Genomic DNA, 22,113 nt, shown 5'->3' with positions numbered 1-22,113 from the left:
TGTCGACAGAAAATAAAGGCATTTTGTGAAGCTGTCGCAGGTTGCAAGCTGCTGCTAGGGTAAAGTCTCAAAGAGTCAGAGTAATCTGTTTGAAACAAAACTCAAAAGTTTTGACCAAGAAAAAAAGATGGTTCTATCCAGTCAGAACTGCTGTGTGCACCATGAGGAAACTTCAAATGGAACTGCATTTTTCATACATTTTGGGATGCCATATTATCCAACTATTTAAATCCACAATCTTAACTATTCAGCATTTAGGCTGTTGTTCTTTAAATACTTTACTATCCCTGGGCATAATGCTTATTGCCAGGAAGCCACAGGCTCTGATATTCAGTTAGTCTATCCATGCACTCAGCACAATAAGAGAGAAGCAAAAAAGGGGCTTGAAGAAACCTTTATGCTACTCATGTTCTCGGGCCATTCAGTTTGTTCTCCAAGCATAGCCTCCTATTACACTTGGGGGCTGGTAGGGAGGCTAGCATAGGGTTATTCCAGCACCTTTGTGCGGTCAGAGGAGCCTCCTTACTCTGGGGGCATCCTCCATGGTCCTGTGTTTGCCCCTTTATACTGCCATTGTGCAGCAAAATGGATATTCACTTCCACAGACCACAATGGAACTGCTCATGGTAATAAGCACTGTATTTGGTTGTAAATGTTTTCAGGATCAGCTACAAAGACAGCATTCATGTACAACTGAATAAGTACATTTATTAGCTAGCTCGACCTAATGGCTATAGTAGCTTGACTTGTGTCAGTTTGAGCCTTGCTTCAAATTCTATACACCACCTTGCAATGGCATAGAACACCAAAAGAGTGATAATGCAACCCATCAAGGTGGGCTAAACACAACATCAAATGGCTGGGCTAATAAATCATAGGTGGGTTGAGTTCAAACCCTCGCATAGGCCAGTTAATTTCAGATAGAAAAGAATTCAAGAAGCAAACAGAAGTGCACAAAGATGCAGAGCCAAACAATCAAGTTGACACAGTAGAAATACCTGACTAATTATTGTAAGCAAGAAGAAAGACTGACAAAGGTTTCTCTAGTACAGGGGAAGGTTTTTTTTTTTTTTTTTTTAATCAGTATAGTCTCTGGTTTAGATTGGCTTATAGTACCGGTTTCAAACTTCCCAAAGTCCAACCTATTTCATAAAACCAACATCAGATGAAATACTGAATATGCATGAGGCATTGTTGGTATTTTAAGGGTTTGTTTTCTTTTCCAGGAGACAGCTCGGCTGAAAGCACTGAAATGTATTGCTAATTATGTCTCACACCATTTTGTCCAATTCTGTTAGCTTGATTATGTTTGAGTCCTCATGCAGGTGTCACACTCACAGCATATTTTAATACCCAAACATGAATTAGAGCAGTTTTATTTTCCAAACTGGTTTCCAATCCACGAACTCTATCAGCTGCCATGTTTATTCTTTGTCTTTTATTACAATTATTTAAAGTTTTAGAGTCACTTCTTAATTTGAGATCACTGGGATGGCTGGGGTGTTTTTATAGCAAAGGGTAGATTCTAATATGCTCCCATACAATTATAGACACACACATGACTATAAAGAAATACAACAAAGAACCTTAGAAAAATTAAAAGGTGAATTTGGAGAGCTGAATGGCTCAAGACACTGGTTACAACCTCTGGGGACACTAGAGTGCTGAGTCATCAGCTATGAATCCAGATCACATCAGCAGTGACCAAATATTGTTACCATATGCTGAGTGCTTAGTAACCTTTGTTTTTCTTGAGCTTATGTGCTTAAATGCAACCATCAAGGAGATATCAAGGGATGCATCCCACTCCTTGTACCCAGGGTTTGTCCTCTGCTGTCCATCTCAATGTGGCTCCAGGACTGATGCAGCCAGATCCTCTCCCCGCAACACACACAATTTTTATATTGTTGCACCACTGCTTCCGTGGTGGTTACTGAATCTTATGTCTGCAGCAACTCCTGCACTGAAATTAGGGACTCTGGTGAGTAATTTCATTTTCCTCCAAAACTCATTTGCCCACGTAGGCATCTTATTTTAGCTGCTTTAGCATCTTAATTTTATCACCTCCAGAACAGTTGAGTTCAGTGGCACACAGGGCCCCTTTTCATTACTGGTAGGGAAGCATTTGCCTGCTGCATGTACATTTCTCCACATCTGCTGGTTGATTGTCTAGGACCATAATAACCCTCTTGGTCATACCTTCAATATACTCCAGTGGGAACGGTCTCTATTAGGATCCTACTTCAAGCTCCAAGTTCCTCTTCTTCACAGGTGCAGGAGCTGGATCCTTAGACAGGTGGGCAACTGGGCTCTTGCTGTGCTCAGTAACCTTTCACGCCTTTTGGAGTCTCTTTCCCACTACTTTGATTTGCCATGAGATGTGTCCAAGAGCTCTGGCACAACTCCAGGAGCTTTCGTTGAGCCACAGCCTTTTTGAAAGTAGTAGGTAGATTAGTAGCTAGATTTCCTGGGATGTAGAGGGAAACCTCTGGATTTGCACTGACTTACATTATATGAGAATCTGGCCCAGATATCTTTACAAGTCTATGCTGGGGGAGGGGGAGGAAATGGAGCATAAAACCCACTTGAACCACCTACTTGAACACTCCAGGAGGAACATATGTCCAGGAGCCAGAAACTACTGCTATTGGGGTCTTTCTACCAACAGAACACTGCATTGGTGCTATCACGGCTGCAGCCTTCAGGACGAGAAAGAGGAGAAATAGGCTGCTGATGTTCCACTTAGATCTCCTTTCAGAAAGACTTTCCCCTCAGCACACAGAGGGAGAGGAACACAACACTGGCTGTGAAATGGCTGTGAAATGATTCTTTCTTCCCCCCATACATTAGGTCTACTATTTTGAGAGTTAACAGGCCTATTTCTTCCAGGAGAGAAAGGAGGACAACCTCCTATTCTCAGGGAGGGAAAAAAGATGAACACAGATGGGCAGGGAGGAGCTGAACAAATTAGGAGGAAAAGGGGAAATAGCTGTGGAATATTGTGCTGAAGACAAAGGTACCAGGAGCATTGACTAGCACAGGTAAAACACTCTGTAGCAGGAAGTGAAGGGCAGGCCCCTTAATTCTGGTCCACAGCCAATTGTAATCTCATTACATTGCTCCAGAGGACACTATTTATCAGACAACATGACTGAGAGCAACATTTTACCATCAAACTTCTTGGGCCAAATTCAGGCTGGGGTACTTCACTGCGGTCAATGGACTTGCACCCTCAGTATCAGGGCTGAATTTGGCCTCCTGTATCTCTCCCCCCACATACAATTTCATTCTCTAATTTAAATACAATATCATATGCTGTTACCTTTCAGGCCTGAGCTGAATCAGGCCGTTATTCCAAGGGCTCTTCCCCAATTCTTCCTTCTTTACATGCCGATGGGCCATTCTGTTTAGCATCATCAGTCGAGTAATCCCCTCTGTAAAGCATAAAACATGGTGAATTGATTCAATTGCTCCTGAAATTCATTGTCTGTTAAGTTTTTGCTGTAAGCTAAATTCATCAGCGACACTTCATAATTCACATTTTGCTCTTTTTTGCCTTTTGAAGTGTCATGTTACATTTTAATAAGTTCATGATGTGTTTGTACCCATCTCCCATTATTTGATTTTAAATTTCTTAATGTTAATCATTCCCTTTGCTTCCTTTTTGTCTGGCACACACAACTGTATCATTACATTTAGAGCCATTCATAGCAACTCATTTATCAGAGTAATTTAGGGAGAGTGTGCAAAAGTATCTAAGTGACTTAGGAGCTTTCAATAAGACTTGTGCTCCTAAGTAATTTAGCGCTTTCAAAAATCCTAACGTTAGCACCTTCATCATTTAGAAAATATGGCACACACGGACTCTTAGCAATTACTGATAAGGTTGTAAGAAAATTGTGGGTCTTGATTTTATTGCGGAAACCTCAACTTCTTATGCACACTGCAACTTTTTATAGTAACCACAAATTTGAGTAGCATTGCAACCATGCTCCAGGTCATAATGCAACTCACTCAGATCTGACCCAACCACCCCTATGTCATGCCAGAGAAGCTGGAGGCCAAATTTGAGTGAGTGGCATTGTGACCCTGTAAGCAAATGGCATTGTGTGACCTAGTGCACGGGGTCACAACGTCATTCCAATTTGGCCCGGCTGCCCCTCCATCATGAGTGCCTTCAAGAGCCAAGTGGGTCTCTTTTATACTGCTTCTCTGCTTTGTAAGGCAGGTTGCATGCCTTGCACCAAAACCGCAACTTTAACAAGCCGTGGCCACATCTTTTGAATAAAAAGAAAAAAAAAATCACAACTTTCTTACAGCCGAACTAATAACCAAAAAAAAAAAGCTTACAAATGGGAACATATTCCTGACTCTGGATTCTTTGAGTTACTTCAGCTGTGCCTTTGCCTATTTGCTCTTCGTTACTCAGGGTATATGACTGGTCCCTGATGTCACATGAAATTGCACCTGCTCTTTGCGTGGGCGACTGAAACATCAAACAGTGGAGAGCACTTCTGGCAAGAATAGAGAATGCCTCCACTCATCTGTGCATACATTTATCCACAGGTAAATTTGAATCGCCACATGAACAGCTTTTCCCTAATATTTGTACAAACAGAAACTGATCTGCATGATGCTCATAAAGAGACCAAAATGGGGGAGGTTCTTGCTTAGGGCTTGCCTGTATAGAGCGTTATACCAGTTTCACTAAAGGTGTGAATTTAAACCTGTGCAGACACTCTTAGTTCAGTTTAAAAGCATTTTGATTAAATTTATGAAAAAGTTTCATCTAAACCAAAACACCCACTCTTAAACCCAAGCATGTGTGGCTACACAGGGGTTAAATAAACCCTTTCTAAACTGGTGACATCTAGTGTATAAATCTTACATTGGCAGATCTTTTAGGCAGGGACCATCTTTTTGTTCCATTTGTGTATAGATCCTGACACCCTGGCTCCCTGATCAGGGCCATTAAGCCCTACCACACACAATACAGTTAACAACATTGAGAATGTTCTGAGGAATAGAAAGGGTTACTTTTACTTAGTCTATCATCTAAAATGTTGGAAGATGAAGGACTAAAAAGAAGAAAGATTTCAAAATGTTTTCCCATGATCCTTGGCTCAAGGGTATTCATGTGGGTAAAACTGCTTAAGATTTTCTTGAACAGAACTTTCTCTGATTAAATCTCTTCTCTGTTCACTCTGTTCCAGCAATGGCGTCATTATGATTCTGATAAGCTGATGTTATACCATATCTCTCTTTACAATCCCATTTGCACTTGCAGTGATCATGGAAGAATGTTTTTTTCTCCCCTTCACTGATACATGAGATTGAGCTGTTATGCAAAGACATCAAAGCCCAAAGAATTAAAATCCCACAGCAAATTGTGGAAACTACTGATGCATGAGGACAAATGACTGTAGAAACTTTAGAGATCAGAGCAGGAAAAGGTGCAGTTAATAATTACTGCTAATTTAAAAAATAACACCCCACTTCTCCCTACTCCCCCAGTCTTTAAGGAAGGAAGGCAGTGGCCTATTTCCCACTGGGACCATAAAGTCACAGAATCCAGAAGGAATGTCCTAACACATCTCTGTTTCTATCGCTTTGTCAAGTCAGGGTTTCTCTCACCAGCACATTTTTTAGTGTTTGATCCAGAATAATTTTAGATGTCCTAAACAAAGGGTGTTTCACCTCCTCCCTTGGGAGGCTCTCCCACAACCTACCAACTTCCTAACAGACAGAAATTTCCTCTTGATAATCAGTCTCTTATTATTTGCATTACTGCAGCAACTGGGAGCCCCAGTCATGGACCAAGACCCCCCTGTGTATACACAGATAGATTTGGGTGGTAACTAAGCTTTTGCTGTTAATTTCATCCCATTATTCCTAATTACAGCCCTTAGATGCACCTAAGCAATTCCTCTTCCATCCTTTGAGCTAAAAAGATGTGTTTAGGCACAGCCCTGAGCAAGGGGCCCCATTCCAGGTGTAGGCAATACAAAGCACTGTTCCTCACCCCTGTCTGAGAAGGAAGGGAGGTAATAATTTGCTGCTGGCCTATATCAGTAGGAAATTATGTCATCCTCATGCCACAGCAGCTGTGCTGACTGGTATGCTGTGGGGTGGAAAGCCCAAACCTCTCTGTCCATCTGCTATAGGTGGAGAGGCAGAGAGCAAATGGGCAAGCAGATTACTTGGGCTGTAACCTCTTTATGGTAGGAATTCTTTGTTACATGTATACAGTGGGTCTTGACCCTGGATTGGGGCTTCTAGGCATTAGCATGATACAAACACACAACTGCAGCCAAATCACCACAACCAGACCAGACCTAAGGTCCACGTAGACTACACAAGTGTACATGGGGGGATTCTTCCTCCGCTGCTAAGGCACACATCACAAACTAGCCCTTCAGGTAGCTGCAGATAGGTCTGTCCTCTAATAGATTCTCTCACCCTTACTAACCTCAAGTGATCCCTTTTGAATGAATGGGACTATTTACAGTGTAAGATACTATTCAACATCAGGTGAAGTTGGAAGAAACAGGCCCTTGGTCCTTACTTAGCCAAGGCTTATATATTTATCTTTTAATATCTCCCTCTAATTCACTCTTTCCAATCCCCTGGTCATTATTATTGCCCTTTTACAAAATGTTTTTCTATCTGTCGAGATGCTCTACCATTCCGGAATGTGTTGCATAATCAAACTTCTTAAGAGTCTTCATTTTACAACTGACTCCAAGAGCCAAGTGATCAAAAGGTAGCCCTAGAATGATCCAGTTACTGCTGAACCTTTAAGGGTTTAGACAGCAGAACGTAACTGCCCTGTATTAACTTCCTTCCTCTTATGAAACTATGCAATAGGGACGTCATATCAGCTTTACATCTCACTAAAAGAACATTCAAAATCCTTATCATCATGTTAAGTTATTAGCTTAATACAGACTCAGATGGAAGAGAAAACTCATTTAACCATAAACACCATGTTCCTTGGATACTGTTCACACAAGTGCTAGGAAGCAGTGGGGTCTAATGGACAGGGTATTGGACCAGGAATCAGGCGATGTGGATTCTATTCCTGGCTCTGCCAATGACCTACTGTGTGATTTTGGGTAAATCACCTTGCCTGTTTCCCCTCCAACCTTTGTCTGTCTCCTCTAGTTAACTAATAAAACTCTTTGGTACAAGCACTGAGTCTTACTGTGTGTTTGCACAATGCCTAGCACAATGGGGTTCCAATCTTAGTCGGATCCCCTAGGTACTACCATAAACAACAATAATCTGATCAATAATACTGATTCACCCTGATCCTGTTTGCCGTGTGACAACTGATGGGGTCATAGCACAAAAGAGCCTGGCTGCAGAATAGGGTATAATGCCTTTTGTTACACACAGATATACCACTCTTTATTAGCACTACCAAAAAGGCTGGCTGCACTCCATACTATTCCCCTTTGTCTCGCACCACATGGACATGAAGAGCTGTCGTACATCCCCCACCTATCTCACGGGTGGAGCCCGATCCTGTAGGTGTGCTACAAGGCTGCCTAGCAGATTGGACCCCACACAAAATGCCAACCTTTGGGCATTTCATTACCAGAAATTACACTAAATTAGAGATCTTTTTGCTGCTCCTACAGAACTAGTATTTGGAGAGGAGAGTTGTTGCCATTGGTGGTTAGCTGATCACTGTGAAAGGCTTTGTAGCCTTAATCCACCTCCTAATGGAGAGGTGCTTCTATCACAATTTGTCAGTCTCAGAAGAGTGGCCAAAGATTGAATCAAAATAGAAACAAACTACTCCCTTCCACCTCTTCCAAAAGATGTATGAAGCACATTGGTAGATCTGTGTGGTGGGGAGTCTGGATTGCCGACTGTTCTGTGGCTAATTAGCACATCGTTTTCTACTGCTGTCAATCCAGAACCACTCACTAGCATTAAATCCATAAAGAGGAGGGGAAAGACTAACTATGGTTAAAAAAAAAAAAAAAAAGCACTTTATTAGCTGCATATCTGTGGTCACAAATTACTGTTTACCTGTCAACTGGGCTCAGAACACCCATAAGGTATTCTTTGAAGTTAACCTCTTGGATTTAAAGAGAATTTTAAAGAGCTGTTGAAGAACCGTTTGATCTAAAATCTGACTCTTTTGAAGTTGAGAGTTAATGGAAGATTATTTTTATTCACAGTGATCAAGCAGTTAATGAGATAAAGTGATGGGGAGACAGGTTTAATAGAATACGTGGTTGCATCGTATGCTAATCCTTACAAAACAGAAAACCCAGAAGTAGTCAAGGCCACAAAAGTCAAAAGCATGAGAAAATTAACTCTTAGTCGAACAAAGCTCCTTGCTTAACTTTTTGCCAGACCCAAAATATTTCAGGACCATTTTTCAAACTCCCTTCTGACATGTGGTGAACAGATGAAATTTTATACACACAAGCACAAAATGCAGTTAATAGGGAGCTCGGTCATGCTGTTTTTGCCATTATCTCTGCATGCTCCCTAATGCTTGCCTGATGCACCAAGAGCTGACATCCTCCTGGAAAGGTGAGCATGGCTACACAAAATGAAGGCCTATGAAGACTATGAGGACTATCCACACTCCCTCTATATTTAAAACATCTGGCATGCAGATGGAGTAAATGAAAGGTTCAGGCTGCTTTTTTGGAGACAGCACAAATAGGTGTTGGGCACAGGGTCCTGAAGCTTTGTTACCACTGACACAGAAGCATCCTGGGATCCAATGAAATCTTCAGATAACATATGCTCCCTGGGAAACCAAATACCAGTGATGTAAGTTAGAGATGCCTCTAAGCTGCTCTATGTCATGTGGGGCACAGGACCAGACAGGCACTCAAACGACAGAATCAGGGAGTCACAATAGGCATAGGGAACAATCTGCTCCATAGATATAAGCAGGTGACAGAAGGGTTGTCCCCATCCCCAGTGACAGCACAGTTAAAAGTTGGAATGAAAATGGGATTTATCCATGTCCCTGTAACCAAGTAAAAACCTGGGACAGCCCAAGAAGATAGCTTAGTTATTATTGGGTCATAGTTAGGTCCAATCTGCACAATTTTGAATCAGGTTATAACTGGGTCTTCTGGCTTTGTTATTTTTATAATTCAGGAAGGCCTATCAAAGTGATAAAAAGCAAGGGCTACATACTTAGAAAGGAGATTTTACCACAACACGCATAAATTTGATTGTATATTGCTAAGGAAGGATACCAATAACACCATGCATTTATGCTCTGAGACTTGCTTTCACTTTCAGCTCCTTTATTCTGTTTTTTTATAGAAAAAAATTGAGAACACTTGAGCATAAAATCCAACTTTTGGCAAAAATCCATGTTTAGTTTTATCCTTCTCTTGGACCACACAGTTGTTCCCTTGAAATCAACACCTGAAAAGGATGAATCAGTCCAAACACTTCTTGAGCAAATAACATTTTAAAATAACCCTATAAAGGAACTTGCAATCTGGTTTTATAGCTTAGCGCACTCCATTTTAGCCTCCATAAGTCACAATAAAATGGCAGAGGATTTCAGTCGTGCATTTGTAAGCTGCAATATATCTTTGCCATTTTTGTCACTCAGAAACCATGGCAAAAGAAAGGACACTACCATTTATTTCCTTGAGCACACATTTTGTTCTAGGACTGAAATGCCAAGGACACTTGTAATAGAATTGTTACATAAACTGGGAAAGCTAGATAAAATGTAAATACTCAAAAAAAAAAAAAAAAAAAAACCATATCCTACACATTTGCCAAAAACCGTATTATACATACTGAAGATACATCATCTGTCAAAGATATGAATCCAATAGTTTTGAAGTATTTCAATTGTTTCAAATTTGCCCATTGATTATTCTACATATACTAAATATAAGTTTAGGTATTCTTACAAATATCTTCTTTCCAAGCAGATATTGTTTATATTATAAAATACATCCTGTTTTACAACACTGCAAATATTTGTGTATGTTGCATAATGGGTTTGATCACATGTTCTGCATGAGAAACATATGAATATTATAAGAACTGGCACATGGCAGTGGGTCCATCTAATTCAATATCCAATCCCCAATAGTGGCTAGTACCACATTTCAGAGGAGTAAAGTTGCTCATGTATAAGTGTTTGCAGGACTGGAGCCTATGTGCACGCACATTGTTGAATATGCAATTTAGAAGGTCTGTGCAATATTTTGCTGTTTTAAATATTAGGTCCGGTGTGTGGAGTGTTAAACATGGTCCCTATTTCCACAATTGGCAAATGTATGTTACTTTTTATTTCAAATGGAAGAAGGCTGAATTGATTTTACAGGTGATCCCATAAACAACAATTTACATGTGGAGACCATAAAGCCAAATGTAAAATACCTCTCTTTCCAGTGATTTGAAATCAACTGATTAATTTCAATTTGACCTTGTTACCTCATGACAATAGAAGTTTAATACATCTCATTCATAATACTTCTAACTAGTTTTACATAGTCACTAAACTACTAGTGAACGGTGGTCATTTTATAGATGGAATCCCTTTGAATGAACACAAATTAAGTGAAGTGGATCAAGAGTGCCTGTTTCTGATACCAGAGAAAGTAAGTATTATCCTTCAGTGCTACAGAAGTGGAATATATTCCTATTACAAGAATTTTAGAGAGGGTGAGATAACAGCTGTGTTTAATACTCTGAATCATTTTCGTTCCTATGAATAAGATTTAATAATAGAGAACTCTAGTGCACTAAAAATACAGAAAAGCATTAGTAGCTGATAACTAAATGGTGACAGCAGAACATGATAAAGTGACATCCTGATTTGGGCATCTCCTGGCTCATTAATACAGAGAAGGCTCAAAGTATTTAAACAGATATTTCATATAGGTACATGACATGCAAAGAGTTTATATTCTGTTATTTATCAGGCCTTATGCAAATCTCTCCATTGACTTCAAGGGGCTATAGATCAGAGGCTTTAAGGCCAAACTGTACACTCCCTTATATCCATACTACCCTACTGTGGAGAGCTGAGTTTACTCTATGAATGTAGAACTGGGAGAAAACCTATTAGGCTATATGATCCAGCTACCATGTCATCCAGCTACCAGTGCAGGACTTCAATGTGTGTTAATAAAAAGGTGACACTGAATAATGAGGACCGATATTTTCTTTTAAGTCTCAATAAAAACCATCCCCAACATTCTGCTATATATTTCCTCTGCGATTAGAGGGTGGATGTGTTTTCAGCATGGTATTTTTCATAAAGACATCGTAAGTACGAGCCTGATCCAGAACCCAGGGAAGTCTGTGGGATATTTTCCATTTACTTCAATGAGCAGGGAAATCTGGACTTGTATCTGAGCAGGCACTGGACTCACAATTTGCCTTATGGCGTTTTATTTTATGGCTGTTAAATATAGACAAAGGGAGTTGCCTTGTTATTGAGCATACCATATAAGAGAGCAGTAAAAGGATGTGTCTGCCTGTGTAGTACCTGCCATCCCATAGGAAAGGCCTGTCACTCCAGTTGTAAATAGCAGCAACAGTAGCAACTCTTCAGAAGTGTTTAAATTATCAATATTTACACAGTAATTAAAGGGTTGATAAAACACGTCTCTATTAAGCATCAGATTGTATCACCATTATTGTTTTGAATTAATAAGGCCAGCGGCACACCAGAGAATAATTAGGGGCAGTGTCCCATGGAACTGTTTACCAACCAACCTGCCACTTCAGATGCTAACTCCTAGAAATGCCACTGGCATACTGCAAATATCACAGTCAATTCCAGGGGTCACAACTTGAATTTTCTTTTTAGAAGAGCTGAATTACATGAGCATGAAAGCTTTTCAGTTCAGCACTAACTAGATTCAAGCACTGCACTGGCAGCTGCTTAAGGCCCCTTAGCTCATATTTTTGCACAGTGCACAATTGTGATTAGAGCAGTGTATCTCACGACTTCACTTCTTCTGAAATTCACCACGATGTGCAGGACCAACTTGAGGCCTACACATTGTTGAAGCCCCATTTAAGCCTATTCTGAGGGATCAAGTGGGAACTAACATGATGTCAGCCTTGCATTTAGAACAGATCAAAATGTTTGTAATTTCAATTTTTAAAAACGATCTGGGAAGAAAAGTCACAAAATATTTCCCTTTTTTGACCATCTTTACTTGTTCTGGCTCTCTACCTAGGGAGAGAGTCCACATTATCTTATTGGAAGGTCATGATTTTATTTTACAGAAGCATCCACAAAACCCATACCCAGTGTCAGAAGAGCATGAAGAACGCCTAGCTATTAGACCATGTAAAATATCTGAGCAGCCCAGGAGGACGTACATGCGTATATCCTCATATGAATTTGACAATGGATCTTTGTATCTGTAATGACATCCAAAACCTGTTAACCTACTGCAATTGGATGAATACCTTCAGCATACCCTTGTTAGGAGTTCAATTCATACACCCAGATTTCTGCAAAATTTCAACACATTTTTTGGAAGATGAGAACTACCCCTGTGCAAAACACTGTGATTTTGCTTTGCTAAGATTCATGCAAACTCTCCCTCTAACTCAGATCTATGAGGGAACTGTTACCACCTCCTCCCACTTCCCCAAGCATCTGATTAAGGTTCTAAGTTCAAATCAACTCCCCACCAACCCAAAGTAAAATGCTGTAAAACTTGCCAACATTCACCTGGTTTTAAACTGCACATGCTGCCTGACTTCATCGAAAAGCTATGCAACTGAGCTAAGTTCACACAAATAATTTGTGAACCTGTCAGTGACAGAACTGAGCAAACTATGGCAGAGAAACGATCTATGAATATTCATTTGAATTCAAAACTGAATTTTAATTTGGCTGTGTTCAAAACCTATTTGTGTTCATTTTCTGTGGACAATCAGGTGCTGGATTTTTATTCATGAAAATAAATTTGAAGCTCAAATAGTTACCAGAAGGGAATTTTGAGTAGCATATTCAATTGCAGTTTGTGCCTGCCTTGGCAAACTGCATAAGTCACCTAATGAGGAAAGGCAACACAAAGAACATTAACTTATGCACCTCTCAATGCAGCACAATTTGTGGATATCCACAACCAAGTGTTTACAAATGATCTGCAAAGCAAGACTTATTCACTAAAGAGTATGTCCTAGCGGCTAGAGCACTGGACTGGGACTCAAGAGACCTGGATTCTATTCCCAATTCTGTCACTGACATGCTGGGTAACCTTTGACACTTCACATCATCTTTCTTGACCTCAGTTTCTCCATCAGTTAAATGGGGATAATATTTGGTAAAGCTCCTTGGCAGAGTACCTTGAGATTTATGGGTGAAAAGTGCTATGTAAGAGCTAGGTATTATTAATGAATCTGGGAACTTCACAATTCTTTGGACACAATTCACAAGTGGGAGTGGACTGAAAGTAAGATCAATAAATTATTTGATGTGAACAATTTACACAGTCCTAAATGACAACCTGGTCTGAGTTTCAAGCCGTGTCACGTGGTTTTACATGCATTATGCACAGCTCTAGCGCACAGCATGTAAGGTGTTTGTTTTGGACAGTTTCTCTCTTCTCTGTTCTTTCTATTCAATGAACTTCTTATGAAGTGGACAAGTTTCCACTGATATACAGTACATTAGATTCAAGGAGGGCAAATAGCAACTTTGTGTAATTGGAATCTATCAAGAGAGCTGCATAGTGCCACCTTCTTCAGATTACATGAAAACCCAAGAAATGCATTACATGAGATTTAAGTCAGAGAAAGACAGAGCCTGAGCAGCGAGGCTCTCTCACATCTCGGACTTTCAAATTCTTAAATTTGCCCTTTACTTAAAAAAGTCAATGATTTCACCAAGAAAGTTTGATTAGTTTCTTTTACTTTCTGTAATGAAGTGCCATCCTTTTTACACTTGAAAGGATCTTTGTAATAATGCAACATTGATCTTTTGAATACAGATGAGCTAACCTAGATAATAGGATTTGGTACCAAAAGATGGGACTTCTGAACATATCTAAGACTCCACTGCCATCAAGAGGATTTTCAAAACAAAGCATTGATTCATTGAGCAAATTTAGATTTGCTATTGTCCTTCTAATGATACTTTCTCTTTCATTATGTTTTTAGTTCCTCTTTTCAGCCCAAGGAAAAATCCTATAACATAGCTGAAAGTTTAACATATGCATGCACACCAACATGGGGTTGCATAACCACCTGTACATGTTATATACAGAGAGAAGAAGCTATCAGCAGATCCCAGTGCCATGTATTTCAGAGCCCATTTCTTTTCTGTAGTTCATGTTATGCCATTGCATTTAAATTTACAATCATGTAACAATAATTTCCTAGGACGGCTAGCGAAAGGGAACAGTTTGATGAGCATTTTGAATGCATCTGCCCAAATATCAAGAAAATGGACTGAATTGTTAAAAAACTGTTATATTTAAAATGTGTTTTCATAAAAGCAGTGATGCCTCCAACACTTCCTCATGAAAATTGTCAGGTTACATATTTGTTTGAACAAATGCATGCTAGGCCCAATTTTCAATCAAGGGCCTAAATTCAAATCCAAAAAGTGAAGTGGACTGAGCACTGTATTGGGATTCAAGAGTCCTAGGTTTTCTTCCCAGCTGTACCACTGACCTGCTATGTAACCTTGGGCTAGTCATTTCATGTATTTGTGTCTCTGTTTTCCCTCCTGCCCTTTGTCTATTTAGACTATTTCTTACTATTTGGTTGCAGAGTGCCTTGCATGACGTGGCCCTGATCTTGGCTGAGGCATTTGGATAATAAATAATAATAATAATTTGGTTGCCCAACTGGGCATTTAGGTGCAATACACATATTTAACATCAAAGTGTCCAATTAAACATCCAACTGCAAGATTTGGTCACCCAACAGGGACTTTTAAGTTTGAAAACTGGGTTACATGTATCATTATTGAAAAAGTCTCTGATTTGCAGGAATTTATTACTTTTGTTTCTGAAGGGCTTTCATGTGATTGCACAGTTCTTCAAGAATTTAAGCCGGCTTTTTAGGTTGTTCAAGAAATTAGGGGCATCATTCACCTCTACTTCACTCCAGCTTTACACCTGTGTAACTTCACTAATTTCAGTTACACAGGTAATATTACACAGAATTAGAACTGAAGTAATGCAAGGGTGAAACAGGCCTTAGATATATAATCTAAGAACAACCCTAGCATGCGAGTTGATGGGGCAAGGAATGGAGCTGGATCTAATCTAAAGGTAGAAAAATAAAATATTGTTGAAGTTCTTTCCATCTGAAAACCAATATTTTTCTAATAGGTTATAGCTCATTAAGTTGAATGAGAGGGTTAACTAATAACTGCTCTGTTCATCTGAGTTAATATTAGCTGCTCCTTGAAGTGGCAGTCAAACACTTGCCCACGAGTTTTGTCTGAGGCCCAGCAGCGGTCTCATAAAATGCATGGCATCTAACTAAGTCTGAGAGAAGTTCCTCATAGCTCAGCGCTGCAGAAAACGATACAGAAAAAGTTGTGTGTTTCAATAATGTCTAGTCTCAGAATACACCTAAAAACGTATTCTTAAAAAGAAAAGGCAAGGGAGATTATTTTAAGTGTACAAGATCACTGGGTTTTGGAAAAGCTTCATTGCATCTCACCAAGTCCACAATTTGCTGTTCTCTAGTTATTTCACACACTTTCTAATATATACTCATTTCAACGGACTCTGGGCCCTTCTAAATTGAAATGCTTACACTCATCGACATCAAGAACAGGGCTATGGTGAAAGCAGTGTTAAAAGGCAGTCCAAACATGGTTTCCGCTTATCCACGATCTATACTACATGTTAGCCAGCTGGTAAGCACAGCACCAAACCATGTAAGGAAAAAGTTTAAAGAACATAGAAGCAGAAGTGTAGGACTCTAAGGGCCCTTGAGAGGACTTCTAGTCCAGTCCCCTGCACTCAAGGCAGGACTATGTATTATCTAGACCATCCCTGACAGGTGTTTGTTACTGAAGATTTTTAAGAGCAAGTTAGACAGAGATTCCACAATTTCCCTAGGCAATTTATTCCAATGCCTAACTACCCTGTCAGTTAAGAAGTTTTTCCTAAATATCCAACCTAAACCACGCTGCAATTTAAGCCCATTGCCTCTTGTCCTATCCTCAGAGGTTAAGGAGAACGATTTTTCTCCCGCCTCCCTGCAACAACCTTTTATGTACTTGAAAATTGTTATTGTGTCCCCCTTCAGTCTTCTCTTCCCCAGACTAAAGAAACCCAATTTTTTCAATCTTCCCTCATAGGTCACGTTTTTTAGACCTTTAATAATTTTTGTTGCTCTTCTCTAGACTGTCTCCAATTTGTCCACATCTTTCCTCAACTGTGACAACTGGAACTGGACACAATACTCCAGTTGAGGCCTAATCAGCGCAGAGTACAGCAGAAGAACTAAGTCTCATGTCTTGTTTACATCCCTCCTGCTAATGCGTCCCAGAATGAGATTTGCTTTCTTTGCAATATTTTTCGATTGTTAACTCATATTTAGCTTGTGACCTACTATGACCCTGTGACACGCTGTACCCCAGGCAAAGCCTTATGGTGTGATTTGTATATCATTCATGTTCACCCTTGCAGTGTAACTGTGTATTGTCTGATGCAAAGTATGCCATGTAAGGTCTTTCTGGAATGCTCATGGCATACTGAACATTATTGTTATGGTAGCTTGTTTCCTGCATTGTCATACATACGTACAGATATGAAACTCTGCTGTGTAATATCCCCAAATGTGTCTCACATGGTTTGAATAGATGCAGATGAACACAAAGCTGTATTTCTGTGCCCCACAGAGGCATGCATACAGGAACAATGGACTGGCCTAAGCACCTGTGAGCACTTTGGCTCAAGTGGGAGAAATCATGCCCATTGCCAGACAGGGCAGATCACCTGACCCCAGGAGGCATTGGGGAAACTTGTTAAAAGCTGAGGCGTCTGTCTCTGGGCTCTCCCCTGGAATCCATCTTCTAAGCAACACTAAAGACTGAGAATCTACCCTCAGGAAGCGGGGGCCTGGTTGCAAGAGGCATCACAACCAGCCTGTGTGATAACCTGAATACAGACTGGAATATTAATCTTAGATTAAGATTTGAGTTATCTTTTAGTTAATTGTGATTAACTCCTTGACTTCTTAATAATCAGACAGATTCACTTAAAATCTTGCTGTAGTCAATAAACTTATTTGTTTGTTTTATCTAAAACAGTGCATGTGGATTGAGTGTGTGCAGAGACCTCACTTAGTGACAGAGCTGGTGCATATCAATTTCTTTGATAAACTGATGGACAAGTGTAAATGAGCTTGCAGGGTGCAGGACTGAACCCTGCAAGACGGCAGTTCCAGGGTTGCATCTGGGACTGGGGGTGTTTGCTTGGGGTCTGTCCCGTGAGTGGCTGGCCAAAAGCACTCCTTCACTAGGTGAGGGACTGATGACATGCAGGAGGCTGGGCGTGGGCCGACCCAGGAATGGGTGGTTCACACAGCAAAGCCGGGTAAGTCGGGGCCCAGGAGTGAAGAATTGGGGTGACAGTTACACACCAGTCCGGATTGCAGGGGGGAGGGGACATCACAGATCCCTTTCGACTGTATTCCTTCCTTGCAGTCATTTCCTATTTTGTATGTGTGCAACTGATTGTTCCTTCCTAAATGGAGTACTCTGCATTTATCCTTATTGAATTTCATCCTGTTTACTTGAGACCATTTCTCCAGTTTGCCCTGATCATTTTGCATTTTAATCCTATCCCCCAAAGCACTTGCAACATCTCCCAATTTATGCCAACCTTGGCTCTATAATTCGTGGTTTGTTGTTTTCGGGTGTTTTATTTTTGGGGGCGAGGGGTTAAATGCAGTTTCTAACAGGGCTATTGCCAGCTTGGAAAATCACGTGGAACTGAGTTTAAACTCTGTTTTAACAGTTTTCAAATACAACTCTATTCCAAGTGTAGATGGAGTCTTACAATAAGAAAAGGTAAGAGTCAGTTCAACTGACCTTTCTGAAGTCTAATTTACTATATAACCCATTTAATAGACTTACTGATGATGCATTTTACATTAACAAAACTCGTATTGCACTTAACTTTATCTAGGCCTTATCCTACATGCATAAATCAGATTTTGTTAGCACCAGTGCACATGTGCTATTATTTCAGTTTCAGCTCACCAGACTCTGAGATTGTTTAAACACAACAATTCTATATTCAGAACATCAAGTGCTTCTGTTAGACCAAGATAGCAGCAGGATATCTCCTGACTTTTCCTTTGCAAGGGCCTTCGGGCAGCACCTATAGATCGGTAGTTTGAGAAAAAAGCCAAAGTGAGCCATGGCTTTACTTGTAAACAGGGTCTTTGAAAGAGCAAAGGTGTGAGTTTGCCTCCGCTAAAGCAAACTTACTTTGCTGTTTGCTTTAGGCATTTTTGTGATAAATCTGCCGAGAAGAAATGGATTTCCTGTCGGTCTCTGCAAACTCGCCTTTTTCTGAACCAAGCAGAACTGCCGGGATTTGATTTCAAGTGCAAGCAGATGTGTCAGGGTCAAAGACATAGGGGCAAAAGTGCATTTCAGGATTAGGCGCATTTCTTCTTAACCTACATGCAATCTTCAGTAGCAAGTTAAAATATAACACTAACATTTTGCTAATATGTAGAGAGGCAGTATGCTGGAACTCCTGGGTTCTCTTCCTGGCTTGTCTATTGACTCATTCTGTGACCTGCTAAATTGCCACTTCCCAAAAGAGGTAGATATTTACTTCCAACTTTCAGATGAGTAAATTGAGACAGATTAGTAATGTGTCTTAATATTTGAAATATATGATAAACCCTAACTCTGATGTAGTGCTTTCCAGCCAGTCCTCTCAAAGTACATTACAAAGAAAGCTAACTATCACTCCCTCCTTTTACAGATGGCAAAACAGAAACGAAGTGATATGCCCAAAGTCACACAATATGGCAGTGCCAAGAATAGAACCCAAGTCTCCTGACTCCCAGTCCAGTGCCCATCTATTGGGCCACACTAGCTCCCATGGGCAGAGTATAGTTTTTGTAAAAAGCACATGGATTATTATAAAGTCTCCTGCATTTCTGCTTCATGGCTGAACAATGCACATCCAGATTCGATGCCGCAAGAACCTAGGATCTGAATGACAGGATTTATTAAATGGTAACAAGCTTTTATACCTATATTATATATATTTATTATCTGGGTGATATTTCCCACTAAACACCACCTATTCCATAAGCATTGTATCAAAAAGGAGCTGAACGTTCAACTCCGATTGTTAGTATGTGTCTATCAAACCAACAAATGAAGATAAATCGGCTACACTGCCACTTCCATCAATATAAGTACACAAAGAAATAATATACAATATAAATTTTTAACTATGTCTGGTTCTACCTGCAAACATGAAATTCCCTTGTGCTTCAATAAACGAAAAATATACTCAATGAAGTCTAACAAATGTGCCATCTGTTTTGAAGCAGCTGAGAATAGGAACAGCTTGTCATGGGGCCACACTGGCCTCTTGTGGTACAAATAAAAATGAACACCCTTGAATTGATAGGGAGTTGCACAAGTTTGATTTTGAAAAGAGAGGCGTTTCCATAAATATTATTTGGATATTCTTAGAGACTATGACCCCAGTTACAGATCATTACCCCCACCATTCTAGGCACTGTATAAACACAAAACCAATACTTTATTTACACTCAGAAAACTTAATTTTAAGCAAATGCCATGTGAGTAGGTGTAAAAGTGAAATTGGGATAAAGACAGGGTAGTTTGTGCTTGTGGGTTTGTTCATTCATTATGCCTTCCTTCTATTTAATATAACCAGCAAGAGTGGATTGGGGTGGGGGATCTATATTGTGGTGCTTGAGCCCTGGTTCATCCCAGAGCCAAGATAGACACAGATAGGAGATGGTTGTGTCTCCTTACTCAGAGACTGCAGGAGTCCAGTGCAGACTAGGACAGCCCTTGGAGCTGGTCTAACTTGTGCACCTGGAACACTGGCACCCCTATAGTAAACCACAGGCTGCAGGTTCTCCCCAGCTATGCTCCCCTTCTGCCCACCATCCTCCAAGCTACTCCCAGCCCACTCCCAAATGCCTTTGCACTAGGGACTCTTGCAGCACCTGCTCAACCCCTATGGCAAAGAGACTCTAGGGGACTCTGGATCCCAGGAGGGGTGGCAGATCAGGTACAGTAGAGCTCGTGGAGGTTCAGGTCAACTAAAAAATTCACATTCTCATATAATGAAGAAGGCATTTCAGGCAGTCAGAAATGCATAGCTAGAGCATCACAGGAATTCCCACCACCTGGGAGTCACTGAAGTTACCCCAGGGCAATAGTGAGTGTACCAGTAGATATTAAACTTCACTCCTCCACAGTCAAATGGTCATTAAATCTGGGGGGTAAGCTAGAACCCAGGAACATTCAAGGGTCAGGAGAGGAGTAATAAGAGCCCTCAGGGCTTTTAGTTATAAGCCCAGCAGGGTTTAAACGCTACCTTCTATTTCAGTGTTTGGAGCCTGTTTTCCCCAGGCCAGAGCAATTTACCATGGAGGAGGAGGAGGAGGCGGCGGCAGAGGGATTGGGAAGGGTTAGCCCAGGAAGGGACTGCACCTGTGTGTGAACCCAGCTGCACAGAGAAGTAAAGGGTGGAAAACCTGTTGCTAGGTTCGTGGTTCCTGCAGCACTGCACTCTTCCACGCACTGTGCAAAGGCATGAGAGGAACCCTGCAGCGTCCTCCTGGGTGTAGGAGCACTGAACACCGGGCAGCACCTCTGCCCTGCTCACTGCTGCCATTTTGAATCCTGCGAATGAGTCTGGTGCGGGCGCGCGGGAGGGGAGTGCAGCTCATTTATAAATGCACACAGCCCCACCTAGTGGCACAAGTGCGGCGCTGCTGTCTGCCATTAGAACGGAACAGCGGGCGCAAACCCCCGCCCCTTTTGCTCTATTATCTTCAGTTTCGTGCTCTGTTGTTTTGCTTTCTCTTTACTTGTGGACAGTGCTGGTGCCCCCTGATTGGCAGCGAGAGCTGTGGGAGCATGTGTCTATAATGGGGTTCTTGAATACAAAGAAAAGAAAGTCACTGGGCTAAAGAACAAAGATGCAAGGGTTGCAGCATTGGGCTTACCTTAGCCCACTACACTTCAAGTGCTGCATTGAAATGTCACAGGAAAGTAAGGGGATGTTGTCAAGCAGATTAGGTCCTAAATGCAGGGACTAATTTATTGAAAAAAGGGCTGGCAGGTGCATGTGGGACAGAGTTCTGAAATCCCATTTGAAATAGAAATATAGTTTATTCAAATAAAATACATCGAAGAAAAAGCAGGTGGTATTTGTGTTATTTAAACATTCCCTTGTGATGCTGGAAGCCCAAATCAAACAGCACTGTTGGTGCAGGAGAACTAGAAAATGAGACTGTCTATATTCAAGAAGTTAATCTAACCAGTTTAATTTCCCTATCTCAGCTGGGAGATATTTAGGTAGTAAACAAACCCTGCAGTGCAAAAAGGAAATCAGGTTTGTAGGAGTGTCAGTCTAGTCCTGCTCTCCAGATTAGTCTGTTTTATGATGGAGACAGCATTCCTGGTGCTCAGGTCAGTAAATTCCCTAAGGCTGGTACCATGTTTTGTGTTCTGTGTTTGTACAGCTCCTAGCACAATGAAGTCCTGGTCCATGACTGGGGTCCTACATGATATTGCAATACCAATAAATAAAATAATAATAAAAATTAATAACAGTGATAAGAAGGGGCTGAATACTCAGGCCTTGACCCAGCAACAACTTGAGTGTGTGCTTAACCTTATATATTTGTGTAGTCCATTTATTTAAATGGGACTACTCATATGTGTGTGTGTGTGTGTGTGTGATTGCAGGATCAAAGTCATGGACAGATCTTCCAGAGACAGAAATTGCTGTGGTTTGGATAGCGACTGGAGTAATACCAGGACAATACTAAAGTTACTTATGTCCTGTCAAAAGAATGTGATTTCACAGTTAGGAAGGCACCAGATACTCAGCTGGTGTAAATCAGCATAGCTCCTTTGGGACCTAA

At 40.8% G+C, this 22,113-nt stretch overlaps 1 long non-coding RNA gene across 1 annotated transcript in view; it reads right to left on the bottom strand.

The window, feature by feature from the left end:
• LOC137165607 (uncharacterized) overlaps nt 1–20,833 on the bottom strand; it is a 118,189-nt gene extending 97,356 nt beyond the window's left edge. The window contains exons 1-2 of the long non-coding RNA XR_010923431.1: nt 20,672–20,833; nt 3,323–3,434 (exon numbers count right to left, since the gene is read on the bottom strand). This is a non-coding gene — a long non-coding RNA (uncharacterized lncRNA). The remainder of the gene's footprint in view (nt 1–3,322; nt 3,435–20,671) is intronic.
• Between the last annotated feature and the right edge of the window lie 1,280 nt (nt 20,834–22,113).

The sequence above is a fragment of the Emydura macquarii genome, unplaced genomic scaffold (genome assembly GCF_026122565.2).
Source record: "Emydura macquarii macquarii isolate MOO-44397 ecotype Brisbane River unplaced genomic scaffold, CSIRO-AGI_Emac_v2 contig_2768, whole genome shotgun sequence".
NCBI classification, from domain to species: domain Eukaryota; kingdom Metazoa; phylum Chordata; order Testudines; family Chelidae; genus Emydura; species Emydura macquarii.
This window is presented reverse-complemented; position numbering and strand designations above follow the sequence as displayed.